This window comes from Canis lupus, chromosome 13 (genome assembly GCF_003254725.2).
Source record: "Canis lupus dingo isolate Sandy chromosome 13, ASM325472v2, whole genome shotgun sequence".
NCBI classification, from domain to species: Eukaryota; Metazoa; Chordata; class Mammalia; order Carnivora; family Canidae; genus Canis; species Canis lupus.
Window position 1 is genome coordinate 49,648,578 of NC_064255.1, and position 6,244 is coordinate 49,654,821.

Genomic DNA, 6,244 nt, shown 5'->3' on the forward strand with positions numbered 1-6,244 from the left:
GTTGGTAGGTGACAGGTTTTAATAAGCTTGTCTTGTGCAGCAACAAGATGGATGGATCCCTGTACCCACCCACCAAATCTTTAAAGTTATAAAGAAGCCTTAAGGGGTTTAGTCATGTACACTATGCGGGTGTTCTCAACACCACATCACTATCTCAAGGCTGTGTCCTTGGAGCCGCCTCTGAGAATGGGAAAGGCAATCAGAACCACCTTCCAAGGACAGGGGAGGGGATGAGGAGCCTCTAAGTCATGGGTCATCTGGCAGTCACATCTTTTTGATGACCTTCCCCAACAGGCTTCAAGGCATAATTGTGAGGGAGTGACTAGGAAATATATGGGAGAACTAATGGAACATAAAGATTATTATAGTAAGATATGTTTATGAAAACTCGTTTCAGCATGATAAGAATGCTTTTCTCAGCTCTTCTCAGAAATCATATGTCAATGATACTTTAAAAAAAAAGAATTATATTCCTGGTGGGGGTGGTGATTGGGGGGGTGGATACGCCCAAAGGGAAATTTAAGCAGGTAAGGGGAGGGCAGTTCTTACAAAAAAGTTCTTACAACTTTTGACTCTCCATTGCCTTTAGCTCAAAGTAATCCTGTGCCAAAGTGGCACATTTGGGGGTGGCACATTTTGGACCCTTTCACTGCATAGAGGGTTCTGAGTCTTGCCAACAACAGAGCTGGAGAAACTCAGATGTGTGCTTGAGCAGTGTCGGAGGGTGAAAGAGTCAGACGATAGTCATCCAGCCTGAGGGAAGCTACGCTTAGATTAAGCACTTATTGGAAGAACTAGTAAAATTGGACTTCAAGTGATTTTATTTATTTTTATTTAAAAAACTTCCCTTAATTGTTGTTATATTTAGAGACTGGTGTTTAATGATGTTGCTAATGAAGAATTCTACTTCGGCTTTTAGAAAATATCTATGTTAACTGTGTCCATGGAAAGAATAGCTATTTTTACCACTAGACAATTTCCAAAGGACCATTGTCAACCTTATCTCAATTATGGGTAACATAACAGGAAGAGATAAACAGCTTTGGGAGTACTGGCCTTCCAAACACAAATCTGCAAAGTGACAGCAAATGTCACGATCCTCCTGCCTCAAAATAGCTTTCCAATCTGGAACCCCAGTGCTCAGGTTACACATTAGCTGCGTCCTGAATTATCTCGCAAAATGTACACACGCTGTCATTTGCATGTCCCTCTGAAGGAGTTAGTTTATCAGATCACTTCTCTCATGATAGCAGGGATCTAGGGCAACAGAGGAGCAGGGAAGCAAAGCAGAGGATGAGAGAAGCAGAGAGTGCGGGTGCCGGGGGCTTGCTGACTTAACCATGTGGGTGCAATTCTGTTTTCAGGATTTGTATGTTAATTTTTCTCTCCAATTTTGGAAAGAAAGGGATTGTAGTCAGCAGTTGGCCAGGGAGGAGGAGGAGGAGTATTTTGGGTATAGAGTATGTTTCCAAAAGTCACCAAAAGGGGACTGCATTTTTTTTTTCTCCCATCTCTTCCCCTCTCATTTTTTTTTTTTTTCTTCTTCCCCTCCCTTGAAAGGCCTTGCTCTTCCCTGACTTTCTGGTACACGTTAGGTCATCAGTAATTCACTCAGGGGGTCTTCTGAACCCCACTTCTGCTATTGTGCAAGCCAAGGGCAAGTTACTAAACCTCTCAGAGCTTTGGCTTCCTCAGTTATAAAAGGGGACTGATTACATACACACACACACACACACACACACACACACACTGTATACAATATTATACCATATACAATATTTTATATACAGTATGCTCTATGTATACTATATATTATATACATACTATATACAATATACTATTTACACACACACCTACTACATACAACAGTGTACGTTAAGTGGGGTAACATGTAAAATATCTGGTATAATCAAATCCAGGCCATTGCAGTTTGGGTTTTCAGAAGCAGATGCTGAAATGGAGTTCGATGTATGGGCATTTGCTAGGGACCCGCTCCTGTGCGCAGCAAGAGGAGGAAGCAGGGCCGGACAGAAGGAGAAGCTGAGACACAGTGTGAACCCCGCAAGGCCTCAGCCAACCCAGGAGCCCTGCAATGAGTTGTCCTACTAGGGGCCATGGTGATGGGCCCTGCTTCCCTCAACTGCCAGACGTGCCTGCCCTGGAAAGGGCACCCCCTTGTGTGAGGCAGCTCTTGCAGCGGAGACAGACCCTGCGCTGGCACCTGGAGGCTGTCTGCTGGCCACATTCCTGCGGAGGAACAGCAAGCACTTTCCTGAAGGCTGGGTGGCTTAGCTGTGGGGCTCCCACATACGCATTCAGCAGACACATCTCCTTCCTGCCACCAGAACCATCCTTTCTCCACCTTCTTTCCATCCTCCATCTGTCTGCTTCTCTTGTACCTGCTTCCTCGGATCCCGCCCTCCCCAGCAGTCCCCGCCTCCCCTGGTAGGGGGCTTCTTAGGTACCCTTAGAAAGGGTACCTGCTTCAGCAGCCCTCCTGTAGGGGTCTATTTAAACAAGGAGTATCTTAAACATTTTTTAAAAATCTCAGAGAATTTACCAGTTGCCTATGACTCTAACTCTCTTACTTTGGTAGAGAGAAGGAAACAGCCGGGCTTTATTCCACAGTATGGAATAGCACAGACGCTGGCAAGTGTGTTGTCAGCCCGTGGCCTGCCAGCTGGTACTAACAATAGGGGAGAAGGCATTGGATGCCTCGCGTACCGACTTCCAAGAATACTGTGGGCAGCCAAAAAAGCCATTTGGGCTTGTTTCTTTTCCCTCTGTTACCTTTCTAAGAGATAAAGAGGCTGACAGATCATGAACGGGGATTTGAATTTGGTAACATTTGGGAGGTTAATGTCAAGGGCTCTAGGAAGCCGATGTATAAATTAGAGACTAGGAGAACATTTAGATTTCTAAATGGCTATGACTTTCAGAAGCTTATCTTATAGACACTTGAAGGTGTGCCGGTGATGGGAAACCAGACCATGGGCAGAGGGTTGGAAGCAGCTGTGAGGACCCCAGAGGAGTTTGGGATTGTCTTCCTAATATGACCGACCTTGGCGTCATTCCCTGGAGATGCCAACATCTATAGTGTTCCATCCACATCTCTCTGAGTTTCTGCGATGGTGCAAAAATGGCAGAGAGAGTGGGAGCGTGTGCATCGCTTGGCTGCATTATCGAGAGTGCCACGGATTCTGTGTTCTGGCCCTCGATGGGCTCTTTGTGAAATCTCCCATGTCTGGGCTAGAAGCCCAAGTCAGGGGCTGGAAAAGACCACCAGCTCCCTCCATGGACTGCAAGCTTGAAATCCACTCTGGAGTGGCCTCTCACGGGCTAGCCTCCTTCAGGGGTCTCAGGAAATTCTAGGGAAGTGGGAGATTTCCTTCAAGCCTCGGCCATTAAAAAAAAAAATCTTATTTTTGTAAAAAGTTAAACTTATTAACTGAAATGTTATGCCTATTGATCAATAATGATCCATTTCCCTCTCTCTATAGCTCCTGGGAACCACTATTCTAGTCTTGGGTTTTATGAATCTGACAATTTTAGATACCTCATAAAAGTGGAAGCACATACTACTTGTCTTTCTGTGTCTGGCTTGTGCCACTTAGCACGATGTCCTCAAGATCCATCTATATTGTCACATTTTGTTTTAAAAGGTTTTATTTATTTATTTGTGAGAGACACAGAGACAGAGGCTGAGACAAAGGCGGAGGGAGAAGCAGGCTCCATGCAGGGAGCCTGACATGGGATTCGATCCCTGGGACCACGGCCTGAGCCAAAGGCAGGCGCTCAGCCACTGAGCCACCCAGGTGCCCCATGTTGTCACATATTGTAGAATTTCCTTCTTTTTTTAAAAAAGATTTTAGTTATTTTTATTTTTAGAGAGCGAGAGCACATGAGAGAGCAAGCAGGGGAGAGGGCAAGGGGAGAGGGAGAGAGAGAATTTCCAGCAGACTCTGCGCTGAGTGCGGAGCCCAGTGTGGGGCTCAACCTCATGACCCTGAGATCATGACCTGAGCTGAAATCAAGAGTCAGTCATTTAACCGACTGAGCCACCCAGGTGCCCCAGTTTCTTTCTTTTTTTAAAGTGAAGCCTCAGCCATTCTGCAGAAGCAGCCAGTAGTAGGAGTTCAAAGTAGTTCCATGTTCAGGGGGTTCAGGCTGGCATCTCGAAGTTCCTGTGCAGGGTTTAAGGTGCTCAAACTGAACTCTCTCAGCAATTCTACATTTCGTTTGTGAGGATACCGACACCCGGAGAGTGCCCCAAGTCTGACCAGTTGTGAATAGCAGGTCTTGAGTCTTGGCCTCATTTGTCTCCATGGACTCCAGGTACATGGTGACCCTGGTTCTGACTTTTCTCAAATCAGGGAAGACACGGGGACATGGACATCGAATCCCATGGAGAGTCAAGTCAGCCTCACTGAGCAAGCAGGGCTTCAGAGGATGCCACTCATCCTGACTTGCAAGTGGTCAGACATCATGCTGCTGCCTCTAGACAGCACCGGAGTGAGCCGCCTGTGGCCACCGAGGACTGGAAACGAGCCAGTTCACATGAAGATGAGCCGTAAGCATGAATTTCAGAATCTTAGTATGAAAGAAGAAGGCAAACTACCTTACCGATAGTTTTATTTATTTATTTATTTATTTATTTATTTATTTATTTATTTATTTATTTTCACTGATGATTTTTTATGGATTATATGCTGAAATGATATTTTGGATATGGGTAAAATAATTATATTTAAAAATCATAATTTATAAAGTGTGTTATTGAAATTAAATTGACCTGCTGTTTCTTAATTTGTAAGATTGTTGCTACTAGAACACTAAACATACCCCACGTGGTTCACGTTGCATTTCTGTTGGATTACTCTAGGTTCACCGGCATCCCTAAATGCCTTTACTCTATTCTTAGCTTCTACTTCTTCATTCGACATCACTGTTACTGGTGGTGACTGGGCAGGTCATCTGCTTTGGACCTTGACATCTCTTTTTTCTTTTTTCTTTCTTTTTTAAAGTTTTCTTTATTTAAGTCACCTCTACCTCCAACATGGGGCTCGAACTCATGACCCCGAGATCAAGACTCCAATGCCCTTCCAGCTGAGTCAGCCGGCTGCCTTTAGACCTTGACATTTAAATAGCACCCTTGACATTCAACGTGGGTGCTATTTCATACTCAGGTAAGCGCGGTCATAATCAAGTGTTTGTGGGGGACTTGGCAGCTTAATGTCAATGAAGAAGTCTCCTAGGGTTATGCTTCATTCATTCAACAAATATTTATGTAATGTTTTTTCTTTTTTCTTTATTTATTTTATGAGAGAGTCTGCATGCAAGTGTGGGGCAGTGGGGTAGGGTAGAAGGTTTTATATACATAAAGCCTGGCGGTTCTCTGGAGATCCCTGTCTAATGTTAAACAAACAATTTACATACTTGAATAATGGTACAACTGCTTGAGCGTGTGGCATGTGGTATGTTGACACGGAAATATCTAGTGGCTAAGTCTATTCTTTTGATTGATTGATTGATTGATTGGCTAAGTCTATTCTAACATCCTCAGGGTGACTGTAGATTCTGGCTTTTTTCCTAGGCCACTGGAATCGTCTCCCACAATTTGGACACCACTTTGTGTCCACAGGGTAAGAAATGACCCAGTCAGGTGTGGAGATACTAAGTCTGGCCCAAAGTGAGAAAAGGCTCTCCCTATGCCTTTACCAGTCTTGACTCCAGGTAGGGGAGGCCGGAAAAATGAAATATGTTTTTCAGCTCCCCTCAGTTCCTTCTTATTATTTAATAATTTTTTGATAAGCTGAATTATTAAAACAAACACCTTGACCGCCTCTGCCTCTTGATGTTCTGCGTGTTTCGTGTAGTTTTGGCAGGGGAATAAAAAAAGTCACTATTCGTTATGTATCTCAACTCCTTGCTTGCAGTTTCAGAACAGTTTTGCATTCCTGGTGGACGGCTGCGATGGTGGGGTGGGTGGGTGCCACGCTGTGGGGGGCAACATATAGGTTTTGCACGCGGCGGAAACTACATCAGTGTGGACGTCAATCGTGGCTGTCTAGCATCTGTGTGACCCTGGGCAAGTCATTCAAATGTGCCTGATACAGCTTCCTCATCTGTACAATGGGGCTTATAGAACCCCTGGGTTAGTTGCTGGGAAGAGCAGAGATAAGTCTGGAAAGCATCCAGCACCACTCTAGCATATAGCAGAGGCCAATTAACCATCTCTATTGAT

The 6,244-nt window shown here is 44.7% G+C and overlaps 1 long non-coding RNA gene across 1 annotated transcript; it reads left to right on the forward strand.

Annotated features, from left to right (window-relative positions):
- Positions 1-4,364: 4,364 nt before the first annotated feature.
- On the forward strand, positions 4,365-5,645 carry LOC112652326 (uncharacterized). The gene is made up of 3 exons (XR_007401814.1): positions 4,365-4,570; positions 5,025-5,186; positions 5,594-5,645. It is a non-coding gene; the product is annotated as an uncharacterized LOC112652326 (long non-coding RNA).
- The last annotated feature ends 599 nt before the right edge of the window (positions 5,646-6,244 follow it).